Here is a 24,560-nt window from a genome sequence, read left to right on the forward strand (position 1 = left end):
GACGCTGAATTTCCTAAAATTATGAAATACGGGTTTCTTTCCTTTCTAGCCGAGAAGCTAAATACGTGTTTTCAGAGATTAAGCTTTAAAAATGCTTTCATAAGGAAATATTTTCATAAAACATTCATCTCCTATTTTGCCCTGGTTGAATATCCAAAAACAGACATGCGATATTTTTTAATTTGTAACATAGAAGCCAAATACAAATTTTTATATATGTAGCTTCAAAATTGCTTGCATAATGAAATATTTCCAGAAATACTATAATCTTCTGTTTCAGCCCCATACGGGCTGAATTTTCAAAAACAGTGCCACACTTTTTTTTTAAATTGTAGCCGAGGAGACAAGTGCAAATTTTCATAGGCTTAGCTCTGAAAATGCATTCATAATGAAATCTTTCGTAAAACATTTCATCTCCTGATCCCTCCTTTAGGGGTTGAATTTCGAAAAACACTGAAACACGCATTTTTTAATTTGTAACCAAGAAGTCAAATACCAGTTTTCATTGGTGTAGCTTTAAAAGTAGGCTAGTTTAGTAGTTCTTTTATAATAATTTATTTTCAAAAAAACTTATACCTACTGATTTCACCACCATAGGCGTTAATTTCCAATAACGCAGACACAGAGGTTTATTTATTTCTGACCAAGAAACCAAATACCAATTTTCACAGGCCTAGCTTCAAAATCACCCTAATAGCGACGTATTTTCAAAAAGCATTTGCTCCTCTATTTTGCGCCCTACAGTATAATATCAACGTCCTCTTCACATTTCCACTTTCTGTCAATAGCGGTTTGGGCTGGGCTGGGCGATGCTGAATAAGTGAGTGAGTCAATCAGTCTTTTATACGCAAAAGCGTACAGAGTCCACAGATCGCCAGTCCTACTCCCACTTTTCCGTTTTATTTTCTTCCCTTATCTGTTCGAAGTGTGTGGCTTGAGGAGCAAATTGGATCGTTTAGATGTCTGTTTCAGGAAATAAAGTGGTATAGAACGTATATTTGTGTCCAAAAGACAAATCTCCTATTGCGTGACAATTTTACAGCCTACACATTGATAGGTTAGGTTGATTTTTATACGCCGACCATACATCAGACTTTACAAGTGTTGATTTACCAAATATCTCGACATAACTTCCGACTTAAAGAACGTTGGACGAACAGTTTCTAGTATTAAAAAGTTTATGAAACTGAATTTGTGCAACATTATAAAGCATATTTCAGGGCTTCTATCTCAAAAATACTATCTACGGCTATTATGGACTTCTGGAAACTGTGTCATACACGCTATGTAAATTCTATCGTTTTTACGAGACGTATGATGGAATGGATATATTTGCATTACCTGTGCGGTTATTTCCTTAACTGAAAATAACGACAGTTTTTTGCAGCCTATCAACAAAAGTACGCATTGTTACATTCATACAGTGGTGTCCTAGTACTGACGAATACAGCAACCCTGCTGCATTTAAAAGCCTACAACCAACAAATGCAGCCCAAGACGTCAACATAGAGCCGATATTTCAATTGATTATGGAAATTAAAATTTTACAATATCACCACACAATATAGCCGTCTGCTACGATATACGTCCCGAGTGCAGATGTGAAATAAGTTTCAAAATAATATCCAGTAGCAAGGCCACTGTTGGGCTTCCCTGCTCTAGAAGTGTTAGCAAACCTCACTCGTACACTTCATCTACAAAATGAGAAATGTGTTTTCTTTTCTTGCATGACTGTGCAATAAACGACGGGCCATTACTACAGAATCACGCAATTCAAACTTAATATCAGTTATTCTTATAACGAATGCGTATTTAGTACATCAGAGGAGCATTCTATGAAATGACGAGTATGCAATATATTTTAAATGAAAATCGCTGTCATGATACGTCGTGGATACGGTCTTAAACTACAGTACTCCACTTTCTTTTAGTTAGGGTAGGGTAATTGAAAACAACCTGAAGGAGATCTCTTCTAAAGTCTTGGCACAACAACACACGTGCAGCCAGAAAACGCTTAGTAAGCAAAGAAAATACACGTAGTCCTATTTTCAATGTTGACATTGCAAAATGAGGAAAATAACCGGCCAGGAGTGAGCCTTTTGCTGAGGATCACTTCACTGAGGACCTAGTAGCCTCCTCATTAAAATTGAAGCTGCCAGAACTGAAGCAGACGAAAGCTACTGATACTGAATCTGAAGCAGAAGGAAGCTGATGACATTGAATCTGAATATGATAGGACAGAAACAGAAGGAAGCTGTTGACACATAAACTGAAGCCATCAGAACGATCTGAAGCTGAACGAATTAAGGAAGAATGAAGCTACTGATACAGAAGCTGAATCTGCCAGGACGATCTGGAACTGAAAGAATTAAGGAAGAATGAAGCTATTGATATTAAAGCTGAATCTGCCAGGATTGAAGTTCAAGGAAGCTGCTGACAATTTGAATCTGACAAGACTGAAGCAGAATCTAGCTGCTGAAGTGAATTTGAAACTTCCAGGAGTGGATGGAAGCTGATGACGCTTAAGCTTACAAGTACTACACTACGCACTTGTGCGTACCACGGCCCTGTGATCAGCAGTTTCTGGACATTTGGAAACAGAATAATCATGACGAAATATTAACGAAGGCAAAAAAATTGGTCTGTGTCAGTAATTGTGGTGAGAAAGTCGAACGTTGAGAAACACATTCCCCGAAAATGTAGTGTTTTTGGGACTAGGCGTCACGTGGCATGAAAGCAGTGCGGCACAAAACTTCACTGCACGGATCACACTCTTCTATTCTTTTTTCTTACCACTGAGGCAGGTTCCGTACGGCGGTTACTGCACAGTGAGCTTCTTATTTATTTCATTTTTACGTGTCGCAAGTCGACGATGCGTTTGGCAGAGGCGCGTGTGGCGGGATGCCTGCAGGTAGGGGTGGAGCTCCCCACCCCGGCACGAGTGGTCGGCAAGCACCTGTGCTAACCGACCAGCGCTTCAATGCGCAGTAGGAGGTCTATTGTCCCACGACATCGCGAAATACCTCGCCACTAGTGCCACTTGGAGGGGGACAACAAGTTCTACTGGACAGCCTCCAGCAACCACACATTGATGGAGTACTGTCTCTTACATAGTTACAGCGAGCAGACGTCACGTGACAAGTATGCCATTCCCAGACGGCAAGCAGTCGTAACATTTTTACTCATCTGCTACTCCATCCTGTTCAAGAATTTCAGCATAACCACGTAGCTGGTAAGGTAAGACCTGTCAAGTTACTGACAGCCACTTTCAGTTTCTAGTTCGTGGCGATTTTGTGAACAATTAAGTGTTATCACATAAGTAAAAGAAGAAAAATGAATTGCGAGCTGGATTAACGCATTTCGTGTTAAAGCGAGTATAAAAATAGCGGGTCAGATATAATACTTAGGAATGTTCCTCCTCAGATTAAGAAGCGACTTGAGCCATAGTGGTGTACTCAAACAGGAAATAAGCCAGCTCGATGGCATAAAAGCGAATAAATATGATTGTAAAATACGTATATGTGCCTCATGTACCTCTCATACAGGTCATTTAGCTGTAAAACACTGTTTAAAGGCTGACGGTTCTAAGGACTGCAGAAGCATAAGTTGCTGGAAAAAGAATCCCACGTAACAGAGGTTACAGATTTGTTTTCCACAGCGCAAATTGTACGACAGTGGCAGACGTCATGATAATGTTGTACGCCAGCAAACTGACAAACGGAAGGTTGACTAACATTTGATCACCGAGCCTCACTCTGTTACCACCATTTTGTACTGGCATGGAAAGCTGTGTTGACGTATGGTAGCCAAATATCTGGTTGTGAAGTGGATATTCCACTGCCGTAATTTTACAATGCGATTACTGCGGCGTTTTTTACGAGATAGTGCGGACACACCATAAATGATTTAGGACTGAACTTGCTGCTCTCAGCACCTTCCGGATACTGAAGTGCTGCACAGGGCAAAATGGCTGCACGAGTGTGTTAACGTTTATTGTTTGGAGCAATGCTGGGTGTTTGCCACGTAATGGCTCGTGCAGGAGTCTTACGGACTGACGGATAATTCTTTGTGTCTGGCTCAGCATGTGCTCGTGTGGTCGTTAACCTTCAAATAACGATTTTATCAGCAACGCTCGTAGAGCTTCGGTCAGTTCTTGTCGGCATATTCATCCCTTCGGTGCGACACGATTTCCGCAAAGATGGAAGACTTGAGCTGGCGTAAATCATGGTTTTGGAAGTGGACACTGTGGCTGCTGCCGCCGTCTGACGCGGCTTGCCACGGCAGCCCCTGTCGGAGGTTCGAGTCCTCCGACGGGCATGGGTGTGTTCTTACCAGGGACCGATGACCTCAGCAGTTTGGTCCCTTAGGAGTTTACACACATCTGGACATCTAGTAACCACTATCTTTATATTTCAAAGTGCGAGCAGCGGTGCCCAACCGAGCATCATTCGGGGATACGAAATCAGGGCAGGTGTGGCACCTGCTGTATCGTCAGCAACTACTCGGAACCGTCTACTTGCAGCAGGATTAATATCACTCGTGCCTTTCACACCACACACTGCCGAGGATGGCTACTCTGGAGTCGCGAAAGAGTTGAATCGCGCTCTGTTGTCTTCAGTGATGAGAGCCGGTTCTGTCCGCTCGCGAGTGATCGACATAATGTGGCGTAGACCTGGCAAGCTACGTGTTCCAGAGTGCATTCGCCTGCGACACGCAGGTCTCAACTCAGGCTTTACGGTGTGTGTCTGTGGTGCGGGGCCATCAGTTACAGCTCGCGATCACATTTGTTGTTTCTACAGGGTAAAGTAACCGCTGCCCACAACACTGCACATGCTTTGTTTCTATTCTGGTGCCATTTCTTCTACAGCAGCAAGGTGATGTGTTCGTTCCAGTATGACAATGCACGTCCACATGCAACATGTTATTCATGGACTACGACATCCGCGCTGGCCAGCAAGATCACCAGGTCTTTTGCCAACTGAACACTTGTGAGAAATGATAAAACGGGAACGTACTGGCTTCCCAGTGACTGCAAGAACCATTGCCGAATTCGGGCGGAGTATAGTTTATTTTTATGGCAAGATGCCATTCGGCACATTTATGATCGTTTGCATGCGGTAATACACACCTTCATTGCCGCCAGAGAGGAGTAACTGTGTACTGATGTGACTACTTGAGTACGCTTTAGTGCGACATGAGTGTTTCGTTTGAACTAGCTGTCCCCTAATAAAATGACCTTGTCTTTGAGGCTATTTCATATTTTCTGGAGGCGTACGTAAGCGGGATCAACAGCGCTATAAGACTGTTGACCGCAGGTGCTCGTCGGACGAGTACGAAAGTGTCTCCACCTGCTGTGATGAATGACAGACCCTTTAAATGTAAGAAAATGCCTATAATGACGAGAAAGAACCCAATACTATGTGATCACAAAATAATGGTCAACATGTTGAGCGTCTCACGTCGTAGAAGCATTCAGAGGTAGAAATGGGACCATCGCGTGAAATCAGTACTAGACAAGATCAGACGAAGACTTGAGGTTTTCTGGAAGGGGTCTGGGCAAATCTAATGCGTCTGTCAAGGAAAAGGCACACAAGACTTTAGTGCAACCGATTCTAGAGTACTGTTCCAGTGTTTGGAGTATTTATCAGGGAGGCACGACAGCAGACATAGAACGAATTCACAGACGTGCTGTTAGGGTCATAACAGGTCGATGTTGTTTTTGTTGTGGTCTTCAGTGCAGATACAGGTTTAGCCCATAAAAACGAGTAACAGCAGTGCTGGAAGAACTTCGACGGGAGTCTTGGAAGAAGACGGCTACTTCTAACGAATTCCTACTGGTTAAGGGCGAATTCACACAAAATTCATCAAAAATGTTGAAATTTTTCCACCATAAAAACTGTCTCCAATTTTTAGAGTTTAATTCGTCCTACAGCTGATGTAAAAGCCATCTTAGTTTGATCAACACGCAGCGTAAACCCCTTTTTTACATCACCCTGTCCTAGCTTGCGATGATTTCTCTCTCTCTCTCTCTCTCTCTCTCTCCTCCCTCCCCCCCTCCCTCCCTCACTCCCCCCCCCCCCCTCTCTCTCTCTCTCTCTCTCTCTCTCTCTCTCTCTCTCACTTTTCGTCAGAGAAGCATCTGAAGAGCACAGGAGGCTGTGAGCCCGTTACGATGAGTTTATTAAAGTAATGCACACATGAAGGAACACAAAACAAGAACGAAAGCTTTAAAACCTCCTTCGGAAGATACGCCCAAAAGGCAACGTTTTGCTCGTTTGTCTAGTGTTCAACAATGGTAAAACGGAAAGAGTGAGGATCATTACGGGAGTAGGTAAAAATTCATGCACGTTACTTTACTGAAAACCTGTTGAAGAAGATTGACGAAGAATATTTTCTGCTGAACCATTGCAGATACATACTTCATACGTACTGTAACTCAGCTTCTTGTGGTACAAAAGTTTTAAAAATACTTTACTGCCAAATTTATTTAAATTGTTGTGAAATAAAAATTGCTATGTATTATACACATAAATTTAAAAAAAAGTCGTTGCGAGAGTCCTAAGATTGATATTAAAAACGAGTAGTACACAGATTTGTTTATCTAATTACATCTGATAACCTACCATATTCTGAAACTGATAAGTATGAGAAAATTGAGAAAATGTTCCTGGTGAGATAGTATGTGGTCTGAAAGTATCCGGCAACGTCCTGATCAAATTACGTAGAAAAAAAATTGAGAAATTTTTATTTCATGGCCAGTAACATGATGACAACATGCGCAGGATGTGGTTCCATTATCTCTCAAACAGCAAGAGTTATATTAACGAGCTTGTACCCGTATATCTTCTTACAGCCCCCCCCCCCTCCCTAAATTTAGAGAACCTTTGCTGAAATATAGGTGTGTGTCAGTTATGCTCCCATTAATGTACATTTCGCGCAGGGATCAGGAAGATAAGAGAGATCAGAGTGTGTACAGAGACATTTAGAAAGTAATTTTTCTCCTGTCTCAGTACGTGAATGGTTGGGGTTGGTTTGGGTTGTTTGGGGGAGGAGACTAAACAGTGAGGTCATCGGTCTCATCGGATTAGGGGAGCACGGGGAAGGAAGTAGGTCGTGCCCTTTCAGAGGAACAATCCCGGCATTTGCCTGGAGCGATTTAGGGAAATCACGGGAAACCTAAATCGAGATGGCCGGACGCGGAATAGAACCGTCGTCCTCCCGAATACGAGTCCAGTGGTTAACCACTGCGCCTCGCTCGGTTACGTGAATGGAAACGAGATCAGTAACGTCGGTACAGTGCACCGTCTGACGTGCAAGGACCGCTGGCTTGCGGTGTCTTTTGTAGCCACAGTTGTAAGTGGGGCTGCTCGGCTTCCTTCCCGTTATGCCTGGGGTACTCGCTCTGTGAGACTGCTAGCACTACTTTGTTTCTTTCCCGTTCTTTGGTTCAAGTGTTTCAAATGGCTCTGAGCACTATGAGACTTAACTGCTGAGGTCATCAGTCCCGTAGAACTTAGAACTACTTAAACCTAACTAACCTAAGGACATCACACACATCCATGCCCGAGGCAGGATTCGAACCTGCGACCGTAGCAGCAGCGCGCTTCAGGACTGAAGCGCCTAGAACCGCACGGCCACCTCGGCCGGCTTTCTCGTTCTTTCTGCGGTACTTGGGCCATGAGACTACCTGCAGTACGCTAACTGTAGCGCGCACCCCTGTGAGCGGGGTGGAGCCCTTCTCCCTTCCGCCGGCTACGCAGCACGTATCTCACGGGATAATGGCGGCGCTCGTTACGCAGCGCGCTCTCGTTCGCCGCGGATTTATTCGTGCCATAAAAATTAATCGGCCGCCGCGCTCCGCCCTGGGCGACGTCTGCCCCCTCCCAACCCAAGCAGCACGGCGGCCCAGCGTGCACGGGGGCGCGAGCCTGCTTGCTGCAGCAGTCACGTGCGCATGCGCACCTCACACCTCCGTCCGCCAGGCTGCTGCACGTCTATTTGTACCTGTGTCTCTGCCACACCACTGCTTGGCGACGCACGGATCTCACAGTGTAAGCAAAAGTCGGCAACTCCTGTCGCTCGTGGATCTTGACCCGCTGGTTTCGCAGTTGCGAATAGCCCCGCCTTCGTACAGATACGCCGTCAGGCAACTGATTCGACAATTGTGTTTGTCAGTAAAATATTCACTAACGAGTTGGATTGAACAATCTTCTCTATCGTTGAAATGCATCAGCTACAGTCGTTAGAAGAAACTTCAGGATAAGGCAGCTTTTACTGACGCTTCTATTGCATCTAAACACACATATTTAGACGCACTCCAAAATACGAGGGGTGCCCAGAAAGTAATGCACCGAATTTTTCCTTCAACAGTTCTTTATTGAACACAATGAGAATTACACACACGAAAGAACGGTGTTTTGTCTACGCACTATAGTTTTCCACGTAATCTCCATCTCGTTCTATGGCCTTCCTTTAGCGCGAAACATGGGCGTGAATGCCCCGTAGGTACCGATCCTTCTCCTGTTGGCGGAGCCAGTGCTTCATTGTGTGGTTCAAAAAATGGTTCAAATGGCTCTGAGCACTATGGGACTCAACTGCTGAGGTCATTAGTCCCCTAGAACTTAGAACTAGTTAAACCTAACTAACCTAAGGACATCACAAACATAAATGCCCGAGGCAGGATTCGAACCTGCGACCGTAGCGGTCTTGCGGTTCCAGACTGCAGCGCCTTTAACCGCACGGCCACTTCGGCCGGCTTTCATTGTGTGAATCACGTCCTCATAGTCCTTAAAATGTCTTCGAGGAATGGCATCCTTTAATGGCTCAGACAAGTGGAAGTCCGAGGGGGCTAGGTCCGCGCTATAGGGTTGATTGTGTAACACTGTCCAACCCCATTTTGCGATGTGTTCAGCAGTCCTCGCACTTGTGACTGGCCGAGCGTGTCGCAGCAAAAGAACTGCTGGGTTGCTGTGGCGCCCCAGTCGCCGGAAGCTCATCCTGAGTTTTGTTAATGTGCTTCTGAATTAATGGTACCGTCTCTTGGCATCACATCAGTGAGACTCACACCGTCACAGTCCCAGAACACGGTGGTCGTCACCTTACCGGCGAAAGCAGTTGTTTGAATTTTTTTCTTCTGTGGGGTGTGGGAATGGCGCCATTCCATCGACTGTCGTTTCGTTTCGGGCTCAAAATGATGAACCCAGGTTTAATCACCTGTCACAATCCGGGACAGGTACGTCTCACCCTCAGCTTCAACAAACAGGACAAATGTTTTTTCTGTGCGATTTGTGATCCACCGTTAGACACAGCGAGACACATCTTGCACCAACTTTTGAACTTTTGAATATCCGAGAGTGCCGATAACTGCATCCACAGTTCCTTTGCTGGTTGACAGACGCAGCGCCGAATGCCGAGTCGTAACGCGGCTGTCCTCGCGGATGACAGCGTCAGCTGGCTGCAACACGTCGGCTGTGACAGCCGTGGACGGTCTCCCCGACCGCTGCAAATCGTGGAGCTCCGTCGACCCGTCTACCGATGACCTCGCCCTACGTGCCCAGCGACTAACTGTACTTCTGTTGACAGCAGATGCTCCGTAGACTTTGCACAAGCGTTTGTGAGTATTCCGCACTGTTTCTTTCTCTGCAGCGAGAAATTCAATGCCGACACGTTGCTTGTAGCGTAGACCACCTTCAGGCGACATTTGGAAACTGTCCTACAGCTACGCTATCTGTCGGAAGTGACGGAAACTTGGCGCGCTCACTCAGGAGACTTCAGATAATACACACGTAACGTTTCGCACTCGTAGCATTGTTTTCGGCTGAGGAAAAAAAAAAAAAAAAAACTGCGGCGCATTACTTTCTGGGCGACCCGCGTATATCCCTCACTTATGCAAAAGAGTCATAATCCCTCCCGTATCATATGACCCTTAACGTCTCTCAGCAACCATTCCTATCGTTTAATTCAGCTCTATTACTCGCGAGTGTCACTCTATACAGAGACGGTCTTCCTGTCACACTAATAGCGGGCCAGGAGGCGCGCGCCGCCACCACTTACGGTGCAGAGACCTCTAGGGGTCTTCGACGTCCAGGACGTCTGGCGCGGATTCAAATTCCGCGGCGCGCGGTACCAGAGAAGCTATGGTCAGTCCCGCTTCGAGCGCCGAGCGAGAAGGTTCTCGTTTATCTCGCTTGCCGCAACGTCGCTTGGGTGCAGTTGCTCTTTCTGTCTGCCTGTGTTCGTCTACTTGCAGCGGCGTCGGACGCTTCGCTATGGCAACTGTGGTTTACACGTGTATGCCACGAAAAGGTACTGTGAGCTTTACTTTCGATAAAACAACGCAACACGTGCAGCCTTGCTCTCTAGAATTCCACGACTGGCACGTCGAAACAATTCGTGTGAACTTTGATCAGGTCCACATCGCTTATTTTGACGCAGACGGGTACGTATTTCACGTAAACTTTATAGATCCCCTTCATGTTGAAAGATTACTGTCACTACACGGTTCTCAAGTCCCGTTCTAACATAGCGATAATTCCCGTTAGTGTGGGTCACTCGCGGATGGTGAAATTGATTGCACCAATGTTCGAGAGTTCAACCTCCCGCCGGAGGTGGATGACAACTTTCTAGAGAACAAATTGACGTCAAAAACATCCATCGTGTACGTTGGTCCAATCAGCACAGGTTACAGTGTTATAGTGAAATTGTCTCCGTGGCAATGCACAGGTGGGTTTGATGTGTATGTTGGGACTGTCTAAGGGTAGAATAAAGGGCCTGGAAGGCGGTGTCTTCAGCAAATTGTAGGAGGTGAACAGGTGCGGGAGGTTTGGGTATACCTGCAGTATACAGGAGATGGGAAAGAACGGAGCCTTGGAACACGCCAGCAGTGGGGTAGAAAGTACAGGAGTTGGTATTGTTGATAGTGACACAGGACGGACGACGGGAGAGAAAGGAAGCTACGAGACGGACGAAACTGATGGAAAGAGCGTAGGTCTGGAGTTTAAAGAGGAGCCCGGGATGCCAGACACGGTCGCACGCGTTCTGGAGGTCTAGGGAAACAAAGATAACGGAGCGGCGGAAGTTAAGTTGGAGGGAAAGAAGGTTAAGGAGCTGGTCGTAGGCTGGAAGCCGCACTGGGTAGGGAGAAGGAGATGGTGCTGGTTAAGATGGTGATGAATACGGCGGGAGACGATGGACTCGAAGATCTTAGTCAAAACGGTAAGGCAGATGGGATGATAGGAACAGGTGGGTTTAGGGGAACAGAATAATGGTGTGAGTTTACGTTTTCATTTTATTTTCTGGCGTCATCGAAATTTGCTACGACTATTGCAGTTCTTAAATCAACTGAATGAAGCTTTTCTAATTCGCAGACGAGTGCTTTTCAAACGTCGAGTTACCCTGACGCACCACTCGACTGTGCGGTCCGCAGGCGCCCCACGCGGACGGCTGTCGCCTGGCTGCAGTTGGCCACGCCCGCGTCGTCAACAGCACACTGAGACACGACAGTACTGCAGGTGCAGGCGACCGAATTCTGCAGTCGTGGGATAACGTTCTACACGTTGTGCAATGTGTGTGTGTGAATTCCTATGGGACCAAACTGCTGAGGTCATCAGTGCCTCGACTTACACACTACTTAAACTAACTTATGCTAAGAACAACACATACACCCATGCTCGACGGAGGACTCGAACCTTCGGCGGGAGGGGACGCGCAATCCGTGGCATGGCGCCTCAAACCGAGCGGCCATTCACAGCGGCCGTTGTCCAATAATGAGAGTAAACAACAATTAAAAGTCATCGTGTGCGAACGAGACAGGATATTTTCAGAAACGGTTCGATGCAGCTCTCCGTACTACTCAGTCCTGAGCAAGACTCTTCATCTCCGAATAACTCCTGCAACCTACATCTTTCTGAATCTGCTTTCTGCAGTCATTTCTTAGTATCCCTCTACACTGTGTACCCTCCACACTCCCCTCCAGTACTAAGTTAGTGACCGTTTGTTCCCTCAGCATGTGTCCTATTAACCTACTCTCTTCTGCAAGAAGGAAGTCAGTACCAAGACTAAGTTATCTGTGCACCGTTCAATCTTTCGACCAACTTTGTTGTATGGGAGCGAAAGCTGGGTGGATTCAGGTTACCTTATCAACAAGGTTGAGGTTACGGATATGAAAGTAGCTAGGATGATTGCAGGTACTAGTAGATGGGAACAATGGCAGGAGGGTGTCCACAATGAGGAAATCAAAGAAAAACTGGGAATGAACTCTATAGATGTAGCAGTCAGGGCGAACAGGCTTAGATGGTGGGGTCATGTTACACGCATGGGAGAAGCAAGGTTACCCAAGAGACTCATGGGTTCAGCAGTAGAGGGTAGGAGGAGTCGGGGCAGACCAAGGAGAAGGTACCTGGATTCGGTTAAGAATGATTTTGAAGTGATAGGCTTAACGTCAGAAGAGGCACCAATGTTAGCAGTGAATAGGGGATCATGGAGGAATTTTATAAGGGGGGATATGCTCCAGACTGAACGCTGAAAGACATAATCAGTCTTAAATGATGATGATGATGATGTTTCTGGTGGATTTGGAAAAACCGGTATTGAGTCTAGCTATAACGACCTTGTGATCACTAATCCCTGTATCAGTCATGATGCTCTCTATTAGCTCTGGATTGTTTGTGGCTAAGAGGTCAAGTGTGTTTTCGCAACCATTTACAATTCGCGTGGGTTCGTGGACTAACTGCTTGAAATAATTTTCGGAGAAAGCATTTAGGACAATCTCGGAAAATGTTTTCTGCCTACCACCGCTTTTGAACAAGTATTTTTGCCAACATATCGAGGTAAGGTTGAAGTCCCCACCAACTATAACCGCATGAGTGGGGTATTTATTTGTTACGAGACTCAAATTTTCTCTGAACTGTTCAGCAACTATATCATCGGAGTCTGGGGGTCGGTAGAAGGAGCCAATTATTAACTTAGTTCGGCTGTTAAGTATAGCCTCCACCCATACCAATTCGCACGGAGTATCTACTTCGACTTCACTACAAGATAAACCACTACTGACAGACACAAACACTCCACCACCAATTCTGCCTAATCTATCTTTCCTGAACACCGTCTGAGACTTCGTAAAAATTTCCACAGAACTTATTTCAGGCTTTAGCCAGCTTTCTGTACCTATAACGATTTCAGCTTCTGTGCTTTCTATTAGCGCTTGAAGCTCAGGGACTTTCCCAGCACAACTACAACAATTTACGACTACAATTCCGACTGTTCCTTGATCCAAGTGTGTGTGTGGTTTGAGGTTTTCGGGCGCTAAACAGCGTGGTCATCAGCGCCCACCTTGATCCAAGCACGTCCTGTATTTGCCATGCACTCTTTGAGATTGCAGCCCACCCCGTACTTTCCCGAGACCTTCTAACCTAAAAAACCGCCCAGTCCACGCCACACAGCCTCCGCTACCCGTGTAGCCGCCAGCTGAGTGTAGTGAACTCCTGACCTATTCAGCGGAACCCGAAACCCCACCACTCTATGGCGCAAGTCAAGAAATCTGCAGCCAACACGGTCGCAAAACCGTCTGAGCCTCTGATTCAGACCCTCCACCCTGCTCTGCACCAAAGGTCCGCAGTCGGTTCTGTCGACGATGCTGCAGATGGTGAGCTCTGCCTTTATCTCGTAAGCAACACCGGCAGCCTTCACCAAATCAGATAGCCGCTGGAATCCAGAGAGAATTTCCTCAGATCCAAAGCGACACACGTTATTAGTGCCGACATGTGCCACCACCTGCAGCTGGCTGCACGCTGTGCTCCTCATGGCATCCGCAAGAACCCTTTCCACATCAGGAATGACTCCACCCGGAATGCACACGGAGTGCACACTGGATTTCTTCCCCTCCTTAGCCGCCATGTCCCCTTCGCGCCTGACATTGGAGCTCCCAACTACTAATAAGCCCACCCTTTGCGATTGCCCGGACCTCGAAGGCTGAGAATCATCCTCTGAAACAGGGCAGGCTGCTGCATCTGGCTCAGCCAGAGACAGTACCTGAAACCTGTTTGTCAGACGCACCGGGGAGGCTTTCTGATCAGCCTCCGGGGACGTCTTTCGCTGCCAGCCACGCCTTGGAACGACCTCCCATTCAATCACAGGCGAGGGCTCAGCCCCACTGCAGGCAGCAACCGGGGCAACCACAGCGGCAGACCGATCTGGGGACAGACGGGACGAGGTTGACATCCCCGTGATACTCAAGTACAGCTTCCCACAGTGGCAACAGCCTCAAGCTGCACGACCGAAGTCAGCGCCGCCTGCAGCTGTGAGCGAAGGGATGCCAACTCAGCCCTCATCCGAACACAGCAATCACAGTCCCTGTCCATTCTAATCGCTGTTGAACAACAGTTACTGAAACACGAGTCCGTGCCTAGATAATGCAAAGGAAACACGCAAAGAATGTATGAACTAACGTGTGCAAATGCCTAACGACTGCGCTACGATCTGCCGGAATTTACGATTACAGTAATTAAAACTCGAAATTACACCTCCTATACGAAACTATGTAACAAATAAGTGAGCTAGGAGTATACGACTTGCTGCTGGCAGCTGCTTATCCAACGGCGGCAGAAGCACACTGGCTGTGACCAACCGACACTGGCCGTTCAAAGCAAAAACAGAAGACAAACGACTACGCGAATTTACACTGTTCAGGTACTAAAGCGCGATGCTACCACTCTCAAATACTATAATACGCCCGACATTTATGAATTAAACAATGCAAGTACCTAAAAACACGCAAGGAAATTAAGAATTAAACTATGTAATAAATAAGTGAGCTAGAAGTATAAGACTTGCTGCTGGCAGCTGCTTATCCAACGGCGGCAGGGAGCACACTCCACATTTTAAATCCTTTTTACCTCGTCTATCATCAGTTATTTTGCTACCCAAATAAAAAAAAAAACTCATCTTCTACTTTTAGTGCCTCATTTTCTAATCCAATTGCCTCAGCATCACCTGATTTAATTCGACAACATTCCATTATCCTAGTCTCGTTTTTATTGATGTTCATCTTATATCCTCCTTTCAAGACACTGTCCGTTCCGTTCAACTCCTCTTCCAGGTCCTTTGCTGCCTCTGACAGAATTATAATGTCGTCGGCAAACCTGAAAGTTTTTATTTCTTCTCCATAGATTTTTAATTCCTACTCCAAATTTTTCTTTTGTTTCTTTTAATGCTTGCTCAATATACAAATTGAATAACATCGAGAATAGGCTACAACCCTGTCTCACTCCCTTCTCAACCACTGCTTCCCTTTCTTGCCCCCCGACTCTTATAATTGCCATCTGGTTTCTGTACAATTTGTAAATACTTTCGCTTCCTGTGTTTTACCCCTGCCATCTTCAGAATTTAAAGTAGAGTATTCCAGTCAACATTGTCAAAAGTTTTCTCTGACTCTATAAACGCTAGAAGCGTCGGTTTGCCTCTCCTTAACATAACTTCTAACATAGGCCGTAGGGTCAGTATTGTCTCAACATGTTCCTAGAGTTCTCCGGAATCCAAACTGATCTTCCCCGAGGTCGGCTTCAACCAGTTTTTCTATTCTTTTGTAATGAATTCATTTTCATATTTTTCCAACCGTGACTTATTAAACTGATAGTTCGATATTTTTCGCACCTGTCAGCGCCTGCTTTCTTTGGAATTGGAATTACAACATATTTCTCGAAGTCTGAAGGTATCCCGCTGGTGTTATATATCTTGCACACTGGGTGGTATACTTTTCTCATGGCTGGCTTTTCCAAGGCTATCAGTAGTTCTGACAGAATGTCGTCTACTTCAGGGGCCTTGTTTCGACTTAGGTCTTTCAGTGCTGTGTACAATTCTTCTTGCAGTATCATATCTCACATCTCCATCTATGTACTCTTCCGTTTCTATATACTACATTACATTTTTACTATTAAATGAATCATCAGAATCAAAAGAATTATCTGTAAATAAATGTTGCCACGTTGAGGAGTTTTGTCAGACAGAAGTTGCTGTCAGTGTTTTACTGGTGTGCGGGGCGCCAGTGTGTAGCCAGCCCCGTGACAGCGTGATGAAGGTGTGGGCCCACACCCCACACCCGCACTGGCTCCCCCCCTCTCCCCCCCCCCCTTCACGCTTCGTGGTTGTAAACGCGGCGGCGCTGCCACGTTAGCCGCCGCTTTGCTTCAATAAACAACTCCTTCATCTTCTAGTATTGGCCACCTCCGCACAATGTTATTCCAAATGAACGTCTCTTTCTGCTTGCGCCGGTACTTTATATTTAGCCTGAATTCGTTTCCTGTGCAGTTCCTTCCTCGCTGCAGTCCGTGTACTGCCAGATTTTACTTTTGGTTTTTCCTTGAAACACAGATGCTCTTGGGTTTTATTCTTGAGGGGAATGCACTTGTGGATATCCTCTAGTGTTATCTGCATTTCGTGCCGGTCTTTTTCTAAGTCGGTGAACATGTATGTCCTTGAATTTCTTGAAGAGAAAGTAACAGATGATCCGACTGCTGAAAGCTGCACGACTCATACGGACGATGTGGCCATAGAAAACTGTCCGCCTCCTACGAATGATGTCTGTGATCTTTTCTGCGTGTATGTAGGGTTCGCGGATATGCCGCATATCGCCATTTTCTTTTATCTGGCCTAGGACTTTTTCCAGATCTGTCTTCCTGTTAATTCTATCTTCTAGAAAAGATCTTTTCTATCCATAGCAAGGCATTCTGCGGCACATAGGGCCGCCGGCCGTAGTACTGAGCAGTAGTGTCGTGTCTTGGCATTAATTCGTACTGATTTCTTCTTGTGGACACTTGTTACGCTGTTTACTTTTTTCTGATACTTGTGATACAAAGACTTGTTTGTCAGTGGAATTATGCGTTCTCATAGATATTTAAACTCCGTTGTCTCTTTAACTTTCCCTTCTTCTACGTTTATCACTCCGTGTAGTTACTCGATGTTTCTAACACATTCAGTTTTATTGAAGAAGATTTGGAGTCACCCTTTCGCAGTTTGTGCTTTCAGTTCTTTGCTTTTTTTTCTTCCGCTACTTCTAGCGACTGTAAAACTGTAAAATTCAAGTTACTGTAGACAATCCTCTTTCCATTTTCATCACTTTGCTCAATCATTACTTTCCGAAATTAGCGGATCAGTTTCTCGAATACGTACATTGTTGAAGAGTAGAGGTGAATGTCCACCTCCTTGCCTGATTCCCTACCTGATTTCGAAACTCACTTTGGAAATTGTGTCAGTGAGGCTCTGACGGATAATAGCCTTAACCTTATTTATTTATTCTAATAACACTTTGCTTTTGCTTTTTTGAGTTTCATTTTCGTTGCTCCCAGACTTCCATGTTCCTTTGAGATGTCATTCCTTTTCTTCGTGGGGTCCATTTTCTCCCATTTGCAGACGTCTTTCTTTCCTGAAATCCTATCTTTTGTGCTGCATCTCTAAAAGTATTCTATTATGCATTATGTCCATTGTAATCCCAGTGCTTTTTCCATATTTCCATATTTCAGTGATTGGATTTGTACTGCAAAGTAACGCATTCGAACTTTTTATGTCAAATCTCTTAAAGTTCTTTAAATAAAACAAACATTAAATTCTACATCTTTATTCTTCCTGTCTGTATGTTTGCAGCCTTCTGCCACTAGGGGGCTCCGCATTGTACCATGTAACATGCAGCGGCGGATACAGAGAAACCTATAGGTGGGGGCGCTAAAGGTATCTTGAGCTACGTTGAGCTAATAAAAAGTAATCAAGTTACGATGCAAAGTTAAGAAAGTTTTATTTAAACGAGTCACGTAACAATATTTTTACTGAGAAATTACTGATTTATTATTATTAATACTTCATAGCCAACTGATCATTCTCACTCTTGACTAATCTTCACACTTGCACTTGGTATAACTAGGACTTTTTACTTATAGATTCTTGAGTCTTCTGAATGTAAAGTAGCAAATAATCCGTATATATAACGCTACGTATCGAAGGTTCACAGTACAAGAAAACAGTAGAATAGTCGCGACTTTTCTCGAATAAATGCCAGACAGAATAACGTATCAAGATAACTACAATGGCCGCTTTTTTTTTCGTAGGTATGTGTTAGCTATCTACGTGCAGACAGAAACGTATAAAATAGGATAACGCGGACGGATGTGCTACGTAGGAAAGTGTGCTACACAGGAAAGTACAACTACTCGGTAATTCGATTTAGTCGACTCGACTGACGAAAGAAACGAACGAATAGCGTACGGCCTGACTGCCGGGAGCGGCGCGGATGGCAATGGCCGTCTGGGGTGAGGGGGAGGGGGAGGGCGGTGTGTAACGTAACACGAGAACCAACGTTTCAAATTCCAAGAGTTGGTCCACATTTGGAGCAGCCTCTTCTTAGGCATGACCGTGCCTCGGGTTCACTGTCATCGATCATCCAGTGTACAGGTCCGAGTTGGTCCCATCCGACTTTGATCTGTTTCTGAAACTTGAAGAAAGCCTGAGAAGACTTCACTTTGATATTGATGGGGAGGTGCAAGCGGAAGTGAGGTTGCGACTCTGTCAAAAAGTCAAAGATTCTAAGTGACAGTATCAACAAACTGGTCCCTTGTTGGGAGAAATGTTTTCATCGAAACGAGTGATGATCTTGAGAAATAAATATGTTGGCATACGCACTCTCCTATTGAATGTTAATGACATTTGCTTCGCATAGAAAAACTTTAACAGTTTTGACATAAAAAATTCCGTGGCAATACTTTTCAACAAGCCCTCGTAGCTGTTTAGCGAGCTGAAGATGTGCTTGTTTATTCTGTTATCAGTTATCACCCATTTGGTATATGTCTCCATAAAACTGCAGTCTTGTTTTCCTCATTAAACCATCAGGTTTTCCGTTTTTAGAGCTCTCTGTTTGATATTAATTTCTACTCAGCATTACTATTACTTTTAGATCCTAGTATTTTCCTTAGGATTCTTGTTTCAACTTTTTCCATTTCTTCAAGATCCCCGAATTTTGTTAGTTTGTTTCTTCTCCATGCAGTGTTTGAAGCCTTACCAGTATATGATGTTTTGCCTTCCAGGACATTTTTTTTTATTTTGCTATTTATGTTCTTGATCATACGGAATGCCCATTCCATTGTAAGTACTCTATTTTCTAACGCTATGTTTTCTTTTGTATGGCGCGTTATCCACTCTCTTTTGGATATTGTGTTGTTACGAATTTTAAGATTTTGGGGAACATGACTGATATTTGACACGAACTGTGTTTTTCCAAATGATAATGATAGACCTTGTCGTCATTATTATATTAAAACATTTTATATATTTTATTCCTAGTGTTACAATCGATGCATCTGTGGTACTTAAAAAATGGAAATGACGGTACGTTGGATTTGGAGCAGAGCTGGTGGAGGAAATGGAGAGACACTATAAGATAGAGAGCCCCCCTCCCGCCCAGGATCGACATCTGCGCAAAATTCCACTTGTAAAGAGACTTGGGACTAAAAACGGACAGCCGCTTTCCGTCGATACGCGAGCCACACTGCGAGCAACACCACTGCCTGCACACTTGGCAGGACACGCACCCGGCCAGTGGAGAGCCCGGGGCGGCTGCGTGGCGCGGGTTGCCCGCGCGCCAGGCGCTCCCCGGCCCAGCTTGCCGCAGCGTGGGCGAGACCGCGGAGGCAGGCAGGCGCGCGGCCACACTCACGCAGCCGACGCCGGCGAGGACGGAGCTCCTCGTAGCGAGCCCAGCGCTTCTACTTCATCTGCGGGATTATACTAGCGGAGTGCTGCTTTTCAGCAGCACCCGTAGACAGAATCTTGCGCTTCACATCTACAACAAAGCGCCAAAGAAACTGGTATAGGCACGCGTATCCAAATACAGAGAAATGTAAACAGGCAGAATACGGGGCAGCGGTTGGCAACGCCTATGTTAGACAACAAGTGTCTGGCGCAGTTGTTAGATCGGTTACTGCCTATACAGTGGCAGGTCATCGAGATTTAAGAGAGTTTAAATGTGGTGTTAAAGTCGGCGCAAGAGCGATGAGGCTCGGCACCTCCGAGGAGGCGATGAAGTGGGGATTTTCTCGTATGACCATTTCTCGAGTGTATCTATAATATCAGGAATCCGGTAAAACATCAAACCTCCGATATCGCTGCGGCCGGAAAAAGATCCTGCAAGAGCGGGACCAACGACGACTGAAGAGAATCGTGCAACGTGACGGAAGTGCAATCCCTCCGCTAATTGCTGCAGATTTCAATGCTGGGCCATCAACAAGTGTCAGCGTGCGAACCATTCGACGAAACATCATCGATATGGGCTGTGGGAGCCGAAGGCCCACTCGTGTATCGTTGATGACTGCACGACACAAAGCTTTACGTCTCGCCTGTGCCTACCAACACCGACATTGGAGTGTTGACGACTGGCAACATGTTGCCTGGTCGGACGAGCCTCGTTTCAAATTGTATCGAGCGGATGGACGTGTACGGGTGTGGAGACAGCCTCACGAATCCAAAGAACCTGCATGTCAGCAGGGGACTGTACAAGCTGGTGGAGGCTCTGGAATGGTGTGGGACATGTGTAGTTGGAGTGATATTTTACCTCTGATACATCTAGATGCAACTCTGACAGGTAATACGTACGTAAGCATCCTGTCTGATCACATGCATCCATTCGTGTCCAAGGTGCATGCCGAAGGACTTGGGCAATTCCACAAGGACAATACGACACCCCACACGTCCAGAATTGCTACAGACTCGCTCCAGGAACACTGTTCTGAGTTTAAACATTTCCGCTGGCTGCTAAACTTCCTAGACAAGAACATTTTTATGCGTATCTGGGATGCCTTGGAACGTGATGTTCAGAAGATATCTTCAGTCCCTCGTACTCTTACGGATTTATGGAGAGTGTTAATTCCCTCTAGTACTACTTCAGTCATTAGTCGAGTCCATGCCACGTTGTCTTGCGGCACTACTGCGTGTTCGCGTTGGCCTTACACAATATTAGGCAGTTGTATGAGTTTCTTTGCCTCTTCAGTCTAATACAAAGCATCATTAGAAGCAATGAAGTCTAGTAAACACGGGGGTCTAAAATGCATACTTCAACAGGTACGAACCCTTCTTCTCCTTCGATACTGTGAAACAAATCTCTTCTACTGCAAGCTCTTTGCTTCCCACGCTCTGAATCGTGGCAGTATGGACTAAAATTATAGAAAAATGTCCAGTAAGGATGGGCTGTAAAGTGCATACCTTAAGTACTATGAACACTTGTTCATCTTCGGTACAGTGAGACGCATTTCTTCTATTTTACAAGTGCGCGTAGCTCTTACGGTATGCATTATACAGTGCATATTACTTCGGCATTTTTGATTAGAATGATAGTTCCCGCCATATTCCCGAATATTGACCATTTCTCCAGGGAAACGCTTTATGTGGGCAGGCGAGTCCTCTGGGCTTTGAGGTTTGACGTATAAGTGCAAGAGTTCTCGTTTTTATTCACTGAAAAAAAAGGGTTTTGGTTGCATTGTACCATTTAACAACAAGACACCTCCGAAGACTTAGTAACGTCTGCGTCGGGCTGCACATACGCAACCATGTGAAATTCACATTCGTTTATGCTACAACATGGAACAGAGAACTCTCGGAGTTGACAGTGTTAGAACTACGATATCTCTTAAATTACTTGCACTAGATTCCTGCAGCAAACACCACTGATGTTCTAATTTAATGGTACTGTTAGTAGGCATTGAAATATTTGCGCCTATTTTAAACAAATACTCATATGAAACTGTTAACACTCTGTGTATGGGCTGCATAGGATGTCCCTTGCCCACCACTACAATCTGTAAAACCTGCATATCAATGGCGCATTCCACCATCGAAAGCATTCTGTTGGCACCCACCTACATAGGGAGAAATGATCATCACGGTAAAATAAGAGAAATCAGGGCTCGAACAGAAAAATTTAAGACCTCGCTTTTCCCGCGCGCCGTAGGAAAGTGGAACGGTAGAGAGACAGCTCGAAGGTGGTTCAAATGGTTCGAATGGCTCTGACCACTATGGGACTTGACATCTGAGGTCATCAGACCGCCGGCCGGGGTCGCCGAGCGGTTCTAGGCGCTAGAGTCTGGAACCGCGCGACCGTTACGGTCGGAGGTTCGAATCCTCGGGCATGGATGTGTGTGATGTCCTTAGGTTAGTTAGGTTTAAGTAGTTCTAAGTTCTAGGGGACTGATGACCTCAGCAGTTAATTTGCATAGTGCTCAGAGCCATTTGAACCATTTTTGTCATCAGACCACTAGACTTAGAACTATTTAAGCCTAACTGGCGCAAGGACATCAGAGACATCCATACCCGAGGCAAGATTCGAACCTGCGACTGTAGCGGTCGCGCGGTTCCAGACTGAAGCGGCTAGAACCGCTCGGCCACAACGGCCGGCCGAAGGTGGTTCATTGACCCCTTTGCCAGGCACTTTATTGTAATGACGTAGATGTAGATGAAAGATGACGCGTATGTTGCGTGCGGGACACGGCGACTGCACGTGCTCCTGCCGCGATGCAGCGCCTGTCCAGAAGGAGTTCCGGACGCCCCTGCGCGGTACGGCAGTCAGCCGGGCAGAGGGCTCTGGCCCCCGCCTCGCACAGTGCGCACGCCGCCGCGAACTCCGCCGGCGCGCCGCAACACCAGCAGCGGCCGCGGCGGCGCAGCTCACAGCTGGCAGAGCCGGCCAGCAGGGGCAGAGGGCGGCGCGCCGGCTTCCGCCCGCCTCGCACGGCGGCCGCGGGCGCGGGCGCGCCCGCAAAAAGCGCGCCATTGTCCTCTGGGCCGGCCCGCTCCATCATCATTCGGTTGGCGTCATCGCAAAGTCCTGCCGGCGCGCGGCAGCCGGCCGCGTACAAAAAGCCGAATACGTTACGGGGGCAGGCGGCCCTGGCGCGAATAAAGACGGCGCAGCGGCGGGCAGTTGCCGCTCGCTACCGCCGCCGGGCCTCATCTCCTCGCTCGGCGCGGTGCCAGGTGCGTTGTCTGAGGGCGGAACGCAGGAGAATCGGCTGTCGCCCCATATGCTGCTACTGTGTGTGTGCTCTTCAGTACGAACGCTGCTCCCTACCCTCTTCTACTTGTACCGATACAACTATCTTTACGACTCTCTAAAAAAATGTTCAAATGTGTGTCAAATCTTATGGGACTTAACTGCTAAGGTCATCAGTCCCTAAGCTTACACACTACTTAACCTGAATTATTCTAAGGACAAACACACACACACACACACACACACAGCCATGCCCGAGGGAGGACTCGAACCTCCGCCGGAACCAGCCGCACAGTCCGTGACTGCAGCGCCTTACACCGCACGGCTATACGACTCTCTATACGGCAATATCCAGTCATACAAATATTTTTGGCAATAGTTTCATTACAACTCTTGGCAACACGTAAGCGTCTGCTAGCAGAAGTGACAGAGTCGGCAGAGCACGCCTTAAAGTACGCACATGCCACCTGGCGACAACAGTACAACACCGACTCTGGCGACAATAGTAAAACACCGACGTGTACAAGCAACGGCGCCTTAAGCACGCATTCGAGGGCGTTGCCACCAAGCGAGTACCTGTGCAGGCTGAGCTGATATGTGTACTTGTCAATCACGCTGTTTAAATAATTTGGCTGTGTATTAAAATGTTCGTCAGCCGTTGTGGCCTAGCTGTTCTAGGCGCTTCAGTCGGGAACCGCGCTGCTGCTACGGTCGGAGGTTCGAGTCCTGCCTCGGGCATGGAAGTGTGTGATGTCCATAGGTTAGTTAGGTTTAAGTAGGTCTAAGTTCTAATAGGGGACTGATGACCTCAGATGTCAAGTCCCATAGTGCTCAGAGCCATTTGAACAATTTTTATTCAAATGTTCAAATGTGTGTCAATTCCTAAGTGAACAAATTGCTGAGGTCATCGGTCCCTAGACTTACGACTACTTGAACTAACTTATGCTAAGAACAACACACACACCCGTGCCCGACGGAGGACTCGAACCTCCGGCGGGAAGGGCCGCGCAATCGGTGACGTGGCGCCCGAGACCCCGCGGCCACTCCGCGCGGCGCTGTTCATGGTTTCACACACTTCGCTATAGAGATCGTGCTATCTGAAACTTACGTAAACATCAGTGTTCACGGTCTTGGCTTGAGTATTAAGTCAGAGTCATGAGCTGCATCCCCGCGGATGCGTTTACGCGGCAAAGTTGCCGCCGTTGTTAATGCCAACGAAGAGCATCTAAAAGACTCTGTGCTCAGTCTCTTCAGTCTTTCGAGTGAGGAACACGTATAGTATCGTGTGGTGAACTTATGACCTTATCAGCAACAACAGTCTCATGTGGACGAGATATAAATGCTACTCGTATTTCCGCATGGTATCGCGATATTCCTCGCTGTGGCCGCCAGTATTTTGTTTTGCTAGAAGCTCGACTCTATGCAGCGTGTGGTACAAAAGCGGAGTGACGTACAAGCGACAGATGGTACAGTGTGCACCAGTCCCGTGGGAGGGTCCGCCAATAACACTGAACTTCATTCTGATCGGTCGGCACGTTCGGGT

Source organism: Schistocerca americana, chromosome 6, assembly GCF_021461395.2.
Source record: "Schistocerca americana isolate TAMUIC-IGC-003095 chromosome 6, iqSchAmer2.1, whole genome shotgun sequence".
Lineage (NCBI taxonomy): Eukaryota > Metazoa > Arthropoda > Insecta > Orthoptera > Acrididae > Schistocerca > Schistocerca americana.